The 18,272-nt window shown below is 42.1% G+C and overlaps 1 long non-coding RNA gene across 1 annotated transcript in view; it reads right to left on the bottom strand.

The window, feature by feature from the left end:
• Nucleotides 1-6,969: 6,969 nt before the first annotated feature.
• The window catches only part of LOC111815895, a 57,857-nt gene continuing 46,554 nt past the window's right edge, over nt 6,970-18,272 (bottom strand). The window contains exon 4 of the long non-coding RNA XR_002820520.1: nt 6,970-7,037. This is a non-coding gene — a long non-coding RNA (uncharacterized LOC111815895). The remainder of the gene's footprint in view (nt 7,038-18,272) is intronic.

The following is an 18,272-nucleotide window of genomic DNA, read 5'->3' as shown; positions in this document are numbered from 1 at the left end:
TGAGTCATGGCCATTGCTTGGCCAATGTGCTCTCTGTGAAAGCCTGAGAGAATGTTTTCTCTCCATGTGACTCTTCTTAGGCACACTCTACATTATCGATCACTTTCCTCTTTGGCCCCATAATCTCCTTGATCAGAAAATTTGGGACACTACTGAGTTACATAACATTACAGTACAAGTTCTCATGTCAATAGGACAGTTTTGATAATCAATACACGGTACATTGTTATCTTCTTAGTGGTTATCCATAGTACAAGAAGCAGACAGGATATTCTGACCAAACACTGTTAGTACGCCTCTTTCTTATTGAATTAAGCGAAAGTAGCTGTAAATTTATCCTATTTCGTCTATATAAATACAAAATGATCTTTCCTTTGTTTTTTTTTTTGTTTTTGTTTTTGTTTTGTCCTGTCAGGTGAATATTCTATTGGCATCTAAATTCTACAGGTGTTTGAATTCAACTAAACAATCTAACACTGTCTAGCAGTCTATAATATTAGTGGGTTATCCTCAGAAGTTATTGACTTGAGCCTTTTACAGCTCATCGTATTAATATGGATTTACTTTGTATACCTCATTTTTATACTTTTCTGCTGGATGGTTAAGACCAAGATATAGCAAGACCTATATAACAAGAAATGTAACTTTTGTATCTGATAAGGTCAGCCAAGTACTCTCAGGATTTATCCTGTAGCCCTGTACCACCCTTTATACATCCTTGTGTCAGTGTCTGATGTGAGGATGAGTCACGGCCATTGCCGCTTTCTCATTTTGGAAGGGACTCACAATCATTAGAGTTAGCGCCTAAGGGGTGGGGATTGTGCTGTACTTCTTAGAGCAGATCACACAAATCATTTGCAGTCTTCTGTACCAATTTATCTCCTTGCCCCTTTTAAGTTTCATTCAGGCATTTATCGAAATCAATGTGGGTACAGTGTTTCACACTTTGGGTAATGGTCCAGATCTACCTTTCGATCATCTATCTCCAATTGTTCTAACCTGGCCGCTGCTGTCTCTCATCTGACTTCTGAGTCCCCTTGGTGTTGTTCTGCTGTTAAGAGTTTTTCTCTTGCACAGGGTCTTATTTCCCCTGAAGCTGCTCTTGTTGTTCTACCTGGTTTCCAGGATCTGGGGGTCAGAGCCGTAACCATGGCCTGAGAAGCACACCATGACCAGAGGCTCGGATCCCATGGTCGAAGGTCTGGATCCCCTCCCCAACTAAGTCATCAAGATCACGTGTGCAGGCAAATGAGCAGGAACTCTGAATGAGGGCCAAGAGGAGGAGGAGGAGGAGGAGGAGGAGGTGCTGGGGCGCAGGACTTCAAACCCAGCTGCAGAGTAGAGGCTGGAGGCCTTCCTGCTCAGTCCTTTCATGTGAGTTCCCAAGGTACTTTGCAGATCTTGGCCGAGCTGCTCCCTAAATGTCCTTGAAGAAACTGATGTGAAGCCATCCAGTATAGGCTGCACGGGATATGGCATGTGGGTGGCCTTCGTTGACGTGGCTTTTCTGCGCAGGTCTTGCAGGTGCCACATGATACTTCTGCCATGCACTTTATAGGGCTTGTGTGGATGTGTCTACTGGGGGTGCTTCTTTTCATGAACACTTCTGTTGAAAGGAAAGCGGTTGATTTTGATATTACTTGGGGGCCCTTTATTGCATGTTTTCCTTATTGCAATAGTTTTTCCATGTGTTACACCTCACATTCTTTGGTTCTTACCTGTAAATATCAATTTTGATTTATTCCTTAAGAAGGAAGTCATCCCTTGCTATCTTGTACTGATAGAAATTTGCAATGAAAAAAAAAGAAGAAATTTGCAGTGAAATTCTGAAAGGTAGCAGTGACACCACACTTGTCATGCTCCCCACATGAAGGGGCATGTTAGGGGAGTGTGTGTTAGAGGTTTGACATAGGTGTCTGGGAAATATACGTCATCACTTTAAAAAGCAGAGTGCCAAAATATAATTATTTTAATTTGTAAAAAATTCTAGATGCTATCTTGTTTTTGTTGGCTGGTAGAATTATGAGTAATTTTATTTTTAAAAAATTATTTGTCTTAAAAAAACTATTTGTCTTTCCACATATTCCTTCAAAAGGTGAGGGAACAGGTTGCTCCTCTTTTTTTAAACAGCTGGAATTCTTTTTTTTTTAAGATAGTGTTTTATTCATTTCAGCGAGCAAAAACAGCAATGAGACAGTTTCAAAACAGGTTAGTAGGACAGTTACAACAATTAATAATACATTGCATATTGTTGTCTTCATAGTGGTTATTCAGAGGACAAGACGCAGACATGATATCTTGTCTAAACAATATTAGTACAGACCTCATTGAACTAAGAGAAGGTAGCTGTATATCTATCCTATTTTGTATATAGATATATTTTTTCATTACAAAATCATCTTTTATTTACATCCCCCTTTTCTGTTTCGTTTTGTCAGAGATGGGTGTTCCATTGTTGTTAGAGAAGCTGTATTTGGAGAAGTCTTTAAAGGACTTTTTCATACTTGATGCCAATTCAAATATTGTAGGTGTGTCAATTCAGCAAAATAATCCAATATAGTCCAGTAGTCCATAATAGTAGTGGGTTATCCGTAGGACTGGCAATGTCAGAAATTGTTGACTTGAGCCTTTTACAGCTCCCAGAGAGCAAATTGGTCAAGCAATGGCCGTGACTCATCCACATGGCTGATACTGACAAAGGATCTACAAACTGTGGTACAGGGTTTCAGGATAAATCCTGAGGGGATCTGACTGACCTTGTCAGATACAGAAGTTACATTTCTTATTATATAGGTCTTGCTTTACCTTGGTCTTAACCATCCAGCTGGAAAGTATAAAAATGAGGTATAAAAAGTAAAACCATATTAATATGCTGAACTGTAAAAAGCTCAAGGAAAGTGAAATCCTCCAGCTTTGGGCCATTGCCTATAAGCCAGACACAGATGTAGGGTTTTTAAAGTTTTCTTTTGAAATAATTTTAGATGTAGATAACACGTTAGGAATGCAAGACTGAGTTCTCAGCTATCTTTCGGCCGCTCTTTATGCCGCTATTTTACATAACCGAAGCTCAGAGGTCAAAACCAGTTTTGTATTTAATTCAGCTCTAGCCACACATTGAGCTGGTACCAAAGTCCCTGTCACATGTGAACATCACCCAGACCAGACAACAGCAGCGGACTGAACTCCAGCTATATTTCCTGCTGAAAGTTGTACTATGTTGCTCTGACCTGAATATTAGTGTCCCCTCAGAAGTCACTTGCAGAATGAAACCCAACCACCAGGGTGATGCTGTTAGCAGGGGCTCCTCAGGGGGTGACTGGGACGAGAACCCTTTCACAGTCCTCAGGGCCACCATGTGAGACCAAAGCCACGTGGTGCCGTCTGTGCACAAGGAGCCCAGGCTGCTGGCGGCCTCTTCCCACCACCAACTGCCAGGGAAATTTCTGGGCTTCCGAGCCCCTGGTGTCTGGTATTGTCACCACAGCAGCCCGAGCAGACTGGTGATGGAAAGGAAACTTCGCTACCTTCTCTGTTGGAAATGAGTGAAAAGAAAAGGCAAGAAGAAAGCCACAGTGATGCAATCACAGGACTAAGAAAGTGGTGGAGAGGATGAGGCTGGCTAAAATGTAACTTGTGGTGCAGCAACAAGGTCGCTGGTTGAAAACCTTTGGGTGAGATTTATTTTCCTCATTTGTTTACTAATTAGATTTAATGGTCATGGACAGCTGGTTCCTGCCGCATCTACACATTTAACTTCTGGTGCTTAGCACCTTCGGCCTCTGGCCATTCGCATCTTCTGGGCAGGTGAGGTGAGGTAAAGTCACGCTTAGCGTGCCCACAGTGGGCCACGGAGAACTCAGCCAAGAGCAGTCAAAATAGACTCTCGAGGGAGTGCCCTGTGGAAGGGATGAAGTTTAGAGAATGACCACATTAATCTCTGGAAGGTCTTTGGGAATCACATACAGGAAGCTATAGTCACTTGAAAAAATATGAGATAGGGTTAAAGGTTGGCATTATGGCATGTCATTTGACTGGCTTTAATAATAATAAATATTTCTGTGACAAAACCTACTGTGTACCTGTTTGTATGTTCTAGAAATTTCTCTCTCCCTTGGCTATTATTTTACTTCAAGGAGAAAGCAACAAAAATGTAAATTAGTTCTAAAACCTTGTCAGAAATTAAATGTGTGACTATAAAGGACGAGAGAGAGAGAGAGAGAGAGAGAGAGAGAGAGAGAGAGTTGTTCAAATATCACAGAATATTTGGAAAATGGAGAATTTCCTCAAACACTGATGTAGTGACTGATGGCCTAGCACGGAATTCTCCTGTCTGGATATGGGACTGAGGAGGTTTTCTCAGCAGGGTGGAATCCAGGGAAATGTCATTGGAAAAACATCCCACAGATACAGAACTGAAGCCAAGAAGCTGGGTGCGGTGGTGCACACCAGTAATCCCAGCAGTTGGAAGGCTGAGGCAGGAGTATCACTGTGAGTTTGAGACCAGCCTGTGTTACAAAGCAAGCTCAAGCCAGCCTGAGCTGCACAGTGAGACGCTGCCTCAAAAAGACAAAAACAAACAAAAAACTGGAGCCAAGACACAGTACTATTTTTGTAGGGCTTGGGAACAGGAAGATTCCGTTCACTCTTTTTCAATTTAACTGGACATGGTAGTACATACCTGTAATCCAGCACTCTGAAGGCTGAGACAGGAGGAGGAGTTGGAGGCCAGCCTGAGGTATATAGTAAATTCAGAACTAGCCTGAACTAAATAGCGAGACCCTCTCTCAGAAACAAAACAAACAAACAAACAAAAAACCCTGCCAGGTTATGGTTCTAGGCATGTAGCTATGAATTATGACTGCCAGACCCTTATAAGCCCAATAGTTAATATTCATTACATGTATGACAAAGGGGTCAGTTCATCAGCATTATTTTCTTCTCTGTGTGTGTGTGTGTGTGTGTGTGTGTGTGTGTGTGTGTGTGACAAGCATTGAGCCCAGGACCTTCACGCTGAGCTATGTCCCCAGCCCTTTTTTATTTTGAGATGTGGTCTCACTAAGTCATTAAGTTGCCCAGCCTGAGCGTAAGCTTGTGATCCTCCTGCCTCAGCCTCCTAGAGTGTGGGAATTACAGGTGTGCATACCTCCCCCACCCGGTTTATTTTATGCTTTAGAAACATGCTTAGGATGTCTGACTCATATCTGTATAAAGCCATGCATTTGCTTTACATTGTTTGTAACACTTCAGCACTTCCTGCCTGCCGGGCACCGCGCTGAAGATGAACAAAGCCTTGCCTCTGTAGATGCGACCACAAATGTGTCTTTGCAAACTCTCAAGAACATTTTCTATTTTGTTTTCCAGCCACTGGATGTGAAGGACCCTGATTGCTCTGTCCTTGGTATTTATTGCTGGTTCTGTGCCCAAAGCAAGTCAAACATGATCGCTTGTCATTAACTGTAAAAAGGCAGAAAAGGCCGGCAGATCCTTTATAGTCTAATTGGGTGGAAAGAAAAGTTGTATCAGTGAAGAAGCTTGTGTTAGGCGGTGCAGGAGCGCTGTGAGGAAGAAGGGTGGCACAGTGAGGAGCTGGGGGATGGCCGTCTCTGGTGAAGCCGTCGGGAAGGCTGCCAGGTGATCTTGGCAGTGTCCTGATGTTTTCTTTGAGGTACCGAGAGCTGAATCCAAGCCCTTGTTCATGCACGTGAGGCCTCCCAGCTACATCCTGAGCCCCACTTTTGTCCCATGTATAAGAACAGGTTCATTTCTACAAAACACTGGGCTTCGGTATGTCTGTTTCATACATAAACATAATAGATTTTGTTCATGTCCCTGCTCTACCCTTAACCCCCCCATAGTCTCCCTTATTCCTCAGTAAGCACCTCCCTTTCTACTTCTACATCATCATCATCATCTCTCTCTCCCTCTTTCTAGTTTTCTGAGGAATCTTAGAGGAGGTATTTAGAGACTGTACAATCTCCAGCTATAAGTGATCTCAAAAATTATAGCTGGGGAGGGCCAGCCAGATAGCTCAGCAGATTAAAGCACACTGAGATGGCAATTGAGACTGGGTGTGGCCATGCGCACCTGTAATCCCAGAGCTTGGGAGGCTGAAAGCAGGAGGATCACTACAAGTCTGATCTGTGTAGTGAGACCATGTAGACCCTGCACTAAATACATAAAAAAAAAAAAAAATTACAGCTGTGGATTAGGAGTTGCCTTTATTGGAGCACTGTTTTGACCTTAGTAAAAATTCAGCCAATCACAGGCTCCTTGGAGAAAAGCTAGTTCTTAAGCTTGAACCAAGAAAATAGGAAATAAGCCTGGAATGAGCTGCCCTGCAAGCGGGACAGCACTGAGTGATGAGAACTTAAAGCCAGGTCACTTTGGGCATCAACATCAATAATGACAGCAACAGGTTTTAATCCAATTACTGTAAATACATGTATGCATACGCACACATATGTTACACGCACATATAAAAATATATATACATATACAAATCGTTAAATAAAATTTATAATAGGCCATTAACTTGGATTAAGTGCTTTCTCTAGGCTCCAAAAGACCAAATATTGCAGGCCAGAGAGATGGCTCAGTAGGATAAGCACTTCCCTGGCAAGCACAAGGGTCTGAGTTCAATCCCTGATTCTGCCAAAAAAAAAAGACCAAATATTTAATTTAAGAAAACCCAGCCTTATTAAATCAACCATGATTCTCTACTTAGGGGTCCAACAAACTTTGTGTGAAGGGTCAGAGACTAAATGTTTTTGATTCTGTGGGTTACGTGGCTTCTGTTGCAGTCTCCCACCCCACCCCCACGGTTAGAGCTGCAGATGAGTGAGCTTAGCTGTGTCCTAATAAAACTTTATTAACACTCTGGCTGCAGAAGTCAGGTCCTATCTCTAAATAGTCTTTTCTCTCCAATATCAATGCAAGTCTGAGGCTGAGGGGCTGAAGGAGGTGAATTACCAGTCTAGTAGGGATGCCACGGAGCTCCAACCACCTGCTCCCCCAGGGCAATGGGGCCAAGAGAATCACTTGAAAAAAACAAGAGTGAGTGAATAGAAGACTGGTGTCTGCTCCTCTGGTTAGATCTTTGCTTAAGAAGCAAATATATGGCTCTCCACGCTTCTAGACAAACAAGGAAGAGGCTGGAGAAGAGTGGTAGAACAGAGAGAGGGTGACAGTGGAGAGAGAAGCAGGACTGTTTGGGGCAACAAAGATATGTGAGATTCCCCAGGGCCCGAGAGACACAGTAGAAAGAAACTGGACCTGGTTTGTTTTGTACTGATTTTGCCAGAGGGCTTGCAGCCAGGCTACAGGATTGCCCAATAGGTTGTGGAACAGTCTGACTTCCAGGTCAGAGAAGCTGGACAGCAGGGAGGCTGGTAGGCTCATCTAGGAATGTATGGGGGACAGACAGAGACAGAGACAGAGAAGAAAGCAAGAAGGGGAGGCGAGCGAGAGAGAAGCAGATGGGGAGAGAGACAGACAGACAGACAGACGGAGAGAGAGAGAGAGAGAGAGAGAGAGAAACAGGAAAAAAGGCAGAACCATTGCTCATGATAGGTTGACATGGGAAGGGGAAGCAGCCATTCTATTACACCAGAGTATTATGATATTTACTTATTCCTTAGAAGAGAGAAGGCAGGCATGTCGCAGAGGGAAGCCACATGTATCCTCCCTGCAGTGCCACCCACTCAAAGGTGGGCCTGGTCAGGGGGGTAAGACTGTACCTTCCACCATCCACACACTCTTCAGCCCAGGAACTCAGCAGGGGCGGGGGAAGGAAGCACGCAGTGGAGGAGAGCCAAGAACAGCAGCCTGGTAATCCCAGTGGTTATGGGCAGCTGAGGTGGAAGGATCGCAAGTTTGAGCCCCATCTGGAGTCCACTTTTGAACACTTTTGGCCACACGTGCCACAGTCATGGGATCACCCCCCCACACTCACACACACGCACACTCACACCCATGGAAGTGTCTGGTTCCTAGACATGCGTAACTCAGTCCTCCTCATTGCCACCAAGAGCATAGATGGGAAATCAAAGCTGGAGATCCATGTGACTACAAATGAAAAGGCTAAGTAGAATTACTGGAGGGGCAAATTACTAAAATAATATTGTTTATGGGATTCAAGAGGTCACTACGATGCACTTGTCCTTGCTATCATACATTAAGGAAAACTGAAAACATGCTACACTTTAGAAAAACTTCTGACAATTAAAAAGAGTTGGTCCAAAAATAAAGGCTGAGGAATCTCTGAGTGAAAGTGTTCACATGAAACTACGTGAATATTGAAGAAATATGCAGTAGGATGCACAATAACTAACAAGAGCTTAAGATCCTCCTTCAATGTGGAGGACCACGTGGGTGACTCTCCTTGAAAGAAGAGCAGTTGTCTCCACTGTGGCTGTGCCTGACCCCATTTCCATGCCCTGCTGTGTACAGAGCTGGCTAGGACTTTGTCTTACTGCTTCAATTGCCTTTAAGCAATGCATACTGGTCTAGCCAAGACGCTAGTGGAAGTCTCTGAAGACGGCCCGCATGCTTCCCTGATAACCCACGCCTGCTGCTCTTTAATATGAGCCAAGTCGAGACAAGATGAAGAGCCAGTGCTGTTGGCTGGGATCAAGCCTCAAGATACAGGCTTTGACTTCCAGCTTGAAAAATTATACATCAGAGCTGAAGCACCAGACCCCAAAAGATTAGATATAATGCAAATTACTTTTCTGCATATCCTTCTCTCTGCATATTGCAGAGGTAAACGCAGGCCTCCTCCCCAGCCCAGCTCACGGTACTCACCTACTTCCTGCAGTTCTCAGTCCTTCATCCCCAAGCCACTCCTCCTTCATGACTGAATAAAACCTGGCTTTGGCCCTGGGTTGAGGCCTTTGTTCCAGATAGTCATCACCATGGCTGGACTTAGGGCCCCTTGGCTCCCCACAACTATAAATATCCTTAATGTTTTTATTCTCGCCATGGGTTGCACTGGAAGCAGTAGATTGGAATTAACTTGATGGGATTCCAATAACTTATCCATGAGATTACAAATATAAACTTCCTGGTCCGAGACAAGGACCAAAAGTGGCTCCCTATACTTCAACCCACTCTATGGTCAATCACACCTAATGTAAGTGAATTATGTAGCCATTAGGATACGTTTTCTCAGAATGAACTGAGATGCACTCTGTGCACGCACTGGCTTCCCACGAGGAACATGATTACTATGCACTGCCCATGGGGACCAATGAAAAACAAAAAAAGAGTTGGTCCAGAAAGAAATACATTTCAACTATTCGAAACATTTACACGAGGATATACGAATCTACCAGTAAAGGGAATCATTTGAGTCCATGTATAATCGAAATTGTAAACCTATATGAATAAGGTGCAAATGTTCAAATTTAGTCCTCAATCCTCCATAATCCCCAGCAGTTTACATGGACATTCTGCCTCCTCCAAAATTCGCAGCAGACTATGGGGTGACTTGCCACCCAAAGGAGCCCTTTCAAACTAAATGAATGAGTGGGATGAGTCACCCCTCTCAATTATTCATTAGAAGAATGTGGTGCGAGCCCAGAGGTGCCAGGCACTATGCTGAGCCCTCGAGATAAAAGCCACTAAGATGCAGCCCCACCTAAAGGAGCCCTAAATTGTGATCACAGAAGGTGAGAGGAGCCTCCCCTTAAAGGGCTGGGAGCGGTTATTAGAGACCTCACCGGCAAGCAGCCAAGTGGGAAGACTCAGGGAAATATCAGCCAGGAAAGGGGGAGGCTCAGGAGGATGTTACCAGGCACAGCATGACTAACGCGCTGACTCAACTATAGAAGCAGGAAATGGGACGAATTCTTCACCCGTCATCTTCCTAGGAAGAGCTAGATCAGATAGAAAGGAGGGCATGTGACACCAAGTGTCTTCGCAATGCAGCCTACAGAGGATCTTTTGATCAAAGGAGATGGGAACGTACAGAATACTAAATCCACAATGGGGCTCAGCAGGCAGTGGAACCAAAGAGGGGCGGGTAGACAAGCTGGATCTGACAAGTGAGTCCAACTCAATGAGTAGTCAAATCTAGACTTCTGGAGAATTGTTCTACATTTTCTTTCTAACTCTTAAAGGACTCCATCCTCCATCTCCACCCTCCAATGTGTCAAAACCAAAACCAAAACTGGAATTTTGGAGATGTGACTTTTTGTCATTCATTTATAGTCAATCAAGGTACCGTACTGTTCAAGGCACTCTTGTACCCACCAAACAGTGGCACCAAGGTGGGGTGGTCGATGAGGGCCCGGCCTTTCCCTACCACAAGCTTTTGGTGATAAATGACGAAAAGGTGCAAATGTGGCCACGCACATCAGCCACAGCACCTGGACCACATCACTGCCTTTGCTATGTGACAGAGAGTACATCACAACTCCTTTGTCAACTGAAGAAGTCACATTCCCTGTGAATATGTAAGGAACATCAGCAGAGATTTTACTACGCTTGCACGGCTCTTCCAAGCTATTGCCCTGCCTATGAGTATTCCTGGCTTTATGTAGCTAAGGCAGCCACCACTGAGTTTCAAAGTGCCATGATGGAATTATTGAATGGCTTTTCAAACACTTTCATTTCCTCACAGTCTGCAGATGTTACTCATGGGCTACTCCCAGCCTCTAGGCAGGAACAGGGACTGCACGAGAGCTCTTGCCACAGGAGGTTCTTGGTGGGAATATCCTATTAACATGCATGATCACGAGCTCCCCCCGAAAACTAATAGGATCACAGTGTGGTATTTGAAAAGAACTCAATGCTATTTTATTTTAATTTTTAAATCATTTATTTATTTGGTAGAGGGTCTTGCTATGCAGCTCAGACTCATAGTGACCATCCTGTCTCAGCCTCCCCAGCACTGGGATTACAGGTGTGTGCCACCATGCCCAGTTTCAGTGGCCAGCATGGCACGCCTGAGATTCTGGGGCCTGCATGGCATGCAGTACCAGGGATCAAACCCTTGTCTTTGCGCTTGCCAAGCCGGTGCTTAGACTGCCAAGCTTTCTCCCTAGCCCTCGATTTCTATTTTATTAAAAAGAACAAAATGGAGAAATTTCCTCAGAAGAGCAACATAAGTTGAACTAAGCAGGTTTCGAGCTGATTTGGTGGCAGCCTCTTCTTTTTCCATCTCAGTAGGACACAGGAGTGCGCTCTGGTTCTATGCTGTCCATGAACATATTTGACCCTTTCAGCAGATGTTAGAATGACTTTAAAGAGGGGTGGTGCCTGAAAAAATAGTGCTAGTCACCCATCTGGAGTCCACTTAATGAACACTTTTGGCCACACATGCCAGAGTCACGAAACCACCCCCTCACACATCCACACGCACACTCACCCCTGTTCTAATCCAAACTAATATATCCAGCACACTTTCCCTCAAGATAGATGAAGAAATAAGAACATTTTATGAAGAAGAGTGACTCCAGAGATCTATGAATACCAAATATTTTGGAAAATATTCAAGAATATCCTAGACAGGGCTGGGAAAATAGCTCAGTGGTCTAAGCACCGGCCTAGCAAGTGCAAGGACCCAAGTTTGTTCCCCGGTACTGCATGCTGTGCTGACCCCAGAACCCTTGGTATGCCATGCTGGCCCCAAAACTGGATATGGTGATGCACACCTATGATCCCACACTAAGGGAGGCTGAGACAGGAGGATCACTGTGAATCACAACTGCATAGCGAGACCCTGTATCAAATAAATAAAAAAAAATGAAAAAAGAATATCCTAGAGACAGAAACATTGAAACCAACAAAGCCAAAAATACAGACAGAATAAATACACTAAGCAAGGGCAAATGGATAAAAACATAAACAACAAATAAAGGAAAAGAAAAACAAAGGAGTTACCAGCAGAGAAAGACTACAATGATAGGAATTAATCAGTACCTCTCAGTAATCGCCCTCAATGTTAATGGTCTCAGATCCCGAATTAAAAGACACAGATTGACAGAACGTATCAAAAAACAGAATCCAAGACTCTATTGCATTCAAGAAACTCATCTAACCCAAGAAGATATGCATAGACTAAAATCTGAAGGGTGGAAAACAATATTTCATGCACCACAACCCCCAAAACAAGCAGGCATACAATTGTAATCTCAGACAAAGTAAACTTCAAGTTAAAACTGATCAGAAGAGACAAAGCTCACTACATACTAATTAAAATAATAACCTAACAAGAAGAGATGACACATATATACATCAAATACTGGAGCACCTATCTTTATAAAACACAAATACTGTTGGATATAAAAGATCAGATAAACACTAACTCAATCATAGTGGGTGATCTCAATACCCTATATTTGCAAAGAGGTCAATGAAACAAAAAATCAATAAAGAAATATCAGAGCTAAACATATATCTACAGAATATTCTACCCTATGACAACAAAATACGCATTTTTCTCTGCAGTACCTGGAACTTTCTTCAAAATATAACACATATTAATCCATAAATCATGCTTAAATATAAAAGAAGTGAAATTTCCCCATATTTATTATCAGACCATTGTGCAGTGAAACTAGAAATCAACTGCAGAAGGAACCTTGAAAAATTCAGAAACACCTGGAAATTTAACAGCCTATTTCTGATCCCCCACACATGAAATCAGGAAAGAAATTAAACAATTTTGGGAAGCAAACAACAAGCCTAGTACAGCCTACTAGAACCTATGGAAGACAATGATACCAGTCCTAAGAGGGAAGCTCACGAAGCAGTGCTCACATTCGGAAAGTAGAGTGAGCTCAAGTAACCAATGATGAACTTCAAGATACTTAAGGAATAACAATAATCTAATGCTTGGTACCACATGCTGTGTCAGCCCTGAAACCAGGTGTGGGGGTACACACTGTAATTCTAACACTGGGGAGGCTGGGACAGGAGGCTCACTATGAGTCCAAGCTGCATAGTGAGACCCTGTATGAAATCAAACAAACACCCTTACCAGAGATAAAATACATCAGTACAATTAGAAATTAAAGAGACATAACAACAGACACTATTGAAATCCAGAAGATAGTAATACTATGAAAAATTGTATTCTAACAAGTTGGAAAACCTTCAAATAAGGGGAAGATTATTTGACTCATTCATGCACATTGCCAGAGCTAATCCAAGAAAACATAAAAATATCAAACAATCCAATAACAAGCAATAAAATTAAGGCAACACTACAATGCCTACCACCTAAAAAGAGCCCAGGATCTCTCAGATTCCTTGCTGAGTCTATAAAATCTTTAATGATGCTAATGTCACAAATACTTCTCAAATTCTTTAAGAAGATTGAAAAGGAAGGTAGGCTTCCAGAACTCAGATCACTAAAACCAAAGTGACCACTCTGATCTTAAAACCAAAGATCCAACTAAAAAACAAAACTATAGGCCTGTCTCCCTGATAAGTATATACAAAAATCCTCAAGAAGATGTTGACAAATAAAATGCAACACATTTTCAAAAAGATACACATCATGACCAGGTAGCTTTAGTCCTAGCAAATGGTTCACCATATGTAATTAATAAATTTAATACACCACATAAGTAGAAGCAAGCACAAAAACCATATAATCATATCAATACACACAGAAATAGCTTTTGAGAAAAGTCAAACTCTCTTCATGATAAAAACCTTAAAGAAACAAGTTATAGAAGGACCTTACCTGAATCTGCTAAAAGCCATTTATGACAAACCAATGACCAACATCACATTACATAGGGGCAAACTGAAAGCCTTCCACCTAAAATCGAGAACAAAACAAGGATGACCACTATCACCACTTCTGTGCCACATAATACTCAAGACATTTTCCAGCACAATCAAATGAGAGAAGGAAATAAAAGAGATATGTTTAGGAAAGGAAAAAGTCAAATTAATATTTTCAGATGACATGACCCTCTACATAGACGATCTAAAGAATTCTACAAAAAACTCTTCGAATTAATAACCAATTTCAGCAATGTAGCATGATATAAAATCAACATACAAAAATCAATAGCATTTGTGAATAGCAGTAATTAACTCATTGTGGAAGAAACTATGAAAACAATACCATTCAAAATAGCATTAAGATAATCCCAGCTCTTGGGAGACTGTAAACAGGTGGATCACTATAAGTCTGGTCTAGTAGAGAGACCCTGAACACCCTGTAGATCCTTCCCTAAAATACAAAAAAAAAAAAAAAAGCATTAAGAAAAAAAAAGATACCTAGGAATTAATCTAACAAAGGAAATAAGTGTCCTCCACCAAGAAAAATTAAAGTATCCTAAAAAAAGGAGATCAAGGAGGACATGAGAAAGTGGAAAGATGCCCCCTGTTCCTGGACCAACAGAATTAATATTGAAAAATGTCTAGATTCCCCAAACTGACAGTTAGATTCAGTATAATCCCAATCAAAATACCAGTAGCCTTCCTTACAGAACTAGAAAAGATAACCCTAAAATTCATGTATGGAACCAGAAGAGACGCAGAACAGCAAAAGCTATCCTGAGAAACAGAAGCAAAGCAGGAGATACCACAACACTTGACTTCGGACCAGGGATGTAGCTCTGTGGCACGGCACCTTGCTGAAAATTGGCTTTTCTATTCAGAACACTGAAGCCGGACCCACATCTCTCACCATATACTAAATTAAAACAAAAATGTATCTAAGATTCCAGTAAACATTAACATAAAAACAATGAACATATTGCAAGATAAATAGGAAGGACACTTGAAGTGATACCCATAGGCAAGAACTTTCTGAAGAACTCCAGTTGTGCAAGAATCAACAAATGGATTCCATCAAATTAAAAATCTTCACAACAAAGGAAACAATTAGTAGAGGGAAGAGACAACCTCCAGAGTGGGAAAAAAGTTTTGCCAGCTATTCCTCAGATGACTAATACCTAAAATATATGAAGAATTAAATAAATTAGACCATCCAAATAAAAGATTCAGTCAAGATATGGGTAAGTAAAATGAATAGATGCTTCTTAAAAGAAGTCCTTAAAAGAAGTCATATGACCAACAAGTATATGAGGAAATGATCAACATCTCTGATCACAAGAGAAATGCAAATTAAAATGATGCTAAGATTTCACCTTACACCAAAAAGAAGCCCAGTGATCAAGAAATCAAACAATAATAGTTGCTGGCGAGTCTGCAGTGAAAAGGGAAACCTTCTATCTTGTTGGTGGGAATGTACACTAGTATAACCACTATGGAAATCAATATGGAAATTTCTCCAAAAGCAAAACTTGTAAATTCCACATGACCAAGACATTCCCCTTTTAGGCATCTTCCTAGAAGAACTAAAGATATCACATTATAATGATACTTGGGGCTCGGGGAGATAGCTCAGTAGAATAAGTGCTTCCCTCACAAGCACAAGGGCCTGAGTTCAATCCTGGTTCCACTAAAAACAAAAACATTATAATGATATCTGTACACTAATATTTATACCAACACAATATGTAACACTAAAATCATAGAAGTAGCTGATTTGTCAATCAACAGATGAATGGATAAATAAAATGTAGAATATATACATAGTGCAATACTACTTTGGTGTAAAGACGGTTAAGTTTAAGACATTTGTAGGAAATGGATTCACCTAGAAAATATACTGTTAAGTGAAATAAATAAGACACAGAAGGTTAAGTATCATATGGTTTCTCTCAGTTGAGTACAAATTACAAATGAAGAGCAAAAGAAAGGACAGAAGGAAATAAGGAGATAGATCTTTTGCAGATGGAAAAGGGTCCAAGAGAGCTTGGGCAGGGAAGGGGAAAGGAAGGTGAAGAAAAATGGTCTAGGATATGTCACACACCTGCACCAAACTCCCACAGTGAACTGTAATCATTCTATGCCATAACCATGAACTCAAAAACAGTAAATTTGAACTCAAAAACACAGGGAAAGGAGATGTAGACACAGATGGGAGGGAGGTGGGTGGAAGAGAGGATTTAAAAAGCACCAAGCTGTGTTATGTATATTCATCTGCTCTCTAAAATGAACATAAACTTCAGTACTGCAAATGTACTAAAACAATTAAAAAAAAGATCTGCTACAATTTTGTTTTACCTTTGAAGTTTTAGCCTCATGAACATTGGTGCTGTTATTTTCACAGATATTAATGAATATTCTTATTCTCCCTGAACTGCATTCTATCATATCTGATGCCTTCTACCAACATTAATTTTCATTTGATACTGATGTCACGACTCACTTGAATTTTTACAAATTTACCTAATGTATGTTTTGTCAGTCTTTAAAGAGATTTTTTAAAAAGTCACTTGTATTATAAACAGACAAAATTTAATACAAACACCAAAAAATGTAGGAATAGCGGACAGAGGGAGCCTTCACTATCTCTAAAGCAGTATAAGGCAGAGTGACCAAGGAAGGAACAATCTTGGAAAGGGCTCTGACAAAGGCTGCGGTGGATTACCAACTGGTGGTCACCTCATAACACCGAGCTGATGAATCAGCATGGAGCTGGGCGTGGGAGGCCCACTTGAGGACAGCAGCCAGAAGCATTTGAAGTAGAACTGGAGAGGAAGATGAGAAGAGGCTGGAGGGAGATGGAGGTAGATAGAGGTTCTCTCAGAGGAGCTTGTGATGCCGGCTTTTCTGATGGACTTAGCTGTTCTCGTTATCAAAGGAGCTCAGACCTCATGGACACAGAATGGCTACAGGTCACTTTGGGGGAGCTCTGGTCCTCATGTTGGTTTTTGGCTCCAGAGGAGAAGATGGTGCACTGCTCAATCTCCTGGAGAAGTTTATCATGCTGACTTTCCTAATAGGACCCTGGCTGTCCTCCATGTCACTGGAGGAGCTAGAACCTCCCTGTCACAGAGGATGGCTGGGGAGAGCTGATTCTTACTTTGAACACTGCTTCCTGGCTCCAGTGCAGATCCCTCAGCCTGCTGGCACATGTCCTTCAGCTCAATGACACAGATTTTTCTACCTTGCCTCACTGACCTTTGGGCCTTCCCAGTGCAGATCCATGAAACAGGCCTGCATGAGGCATTGGCATGGGCTCCTGGCCACCAGTGGGACTCACAGGGGGCATTTTGACAGGCTCTAGGTCTTCAGCTGAACTCATAGGACATTACTGTGGGATCCAGGCCCTCAGCTGGATTTGTTTGTCTTTAGTGTATGGGCAGATTTCATGCATTCCTTTTGTATAACACTCTTTGGGTGACTATTATAAAATAATCTTACAATTAATTGTCCTGTACTGTTTTGGTTTTTTTCCTGGTGAAACTCCAAAGTACAACAAAGGCCAAGGTTCAGAACTCATGGATGAGGCCCACCTCTTGATCAAGAGGCTTGCTAAGATGCTGCAGGCTAGGGCTGCAAGCAGGAAAACACCAACTGGGGTTCCATCAAGATTCTGTCACCTCTTGGGACACCTAAGAAACTTGCAGGGAAGCCATCTGCAAAAGTCTCCCATAAATTGATAGGAATTCCCACTGGTGGGGTACCACAAGCTTTTATGTGAAGCCATCTATCAAGATGCTGGCAAAAATCTTCTAGGAAGCTGAGATGCCTGCACAACTGGGTAAATAGTGAGCAGTGCTGGGTATCTTTCAGCCTCAATAGAGTGCTACTGGGACTCTTAATAACCACCAACAGAATGGAAATCACTGGAAATCTTTTTTTTTTTAAATTTAGTAGAGGGTCTACAGAGTCTCACTACACAGATCAGACTTGTAGTGACCCTCCTGTTTTCAGCCTCCCAAAGGCTGGGATTACAGGCGTGTGCCACCATGCCATCTCAATCGCCATCTCAGTGTGTCCTGGGGATGGGGCCGGCATGGCATACCAGGGATCAAACCCCAGTCTCTGTGTCCGCCTAATCAGGTGCTTTAATCTGCTGAGCTATCTGGCCAGCCCTTGGAAATCTGCTTTTTGAGGCACTATCAAATTTATCTGGGAAAAATAGCCCTAGTAAGCTACTAGAATCAGAAAAAAAAAATCTATATTAACCAAGAATAGAAGTGCCTTCCTCACTCAGTACTCACTACAACCTTTACTAACACAATATTCTGTGAGCTGACAAAGGAGAAATATTTCCATGGTCCAGTTCCAGACTCTGTCTCTCAGTCTCTCAGTCTCTCAGTCTCTCAGTCTCTCAGTCTCTCAGTCTCTCAGTCTCTCAGTCTCTCTCTCTCTCTCTCTCTCTCTCTCTCTCTCTCTCACACACACACACACACACACACACACACACACACACACAATCTTGGCTATTTTCT

This window comes from Octodon degus, unplaced genomic scaffold, assembly GCF_000260255.1.
Source record: "Octodon degus isolate 3935 unplaced genomic scaffold, OctDeg1.0 scaffold00023, whole genome shotgun sequence".
Taxonomy (NCBI): domain Eukaryota; kingdom Metazoa; phylum Chordata; class Mammalia; order Rodentia; family Octodontidae; genus Octodon; species Octodon degus.
The sequence above is the reverse complement of the archived record's forward strand: the minus strand, read 5'-3'. Positions and strand labels throughout refer to the sequence as shown.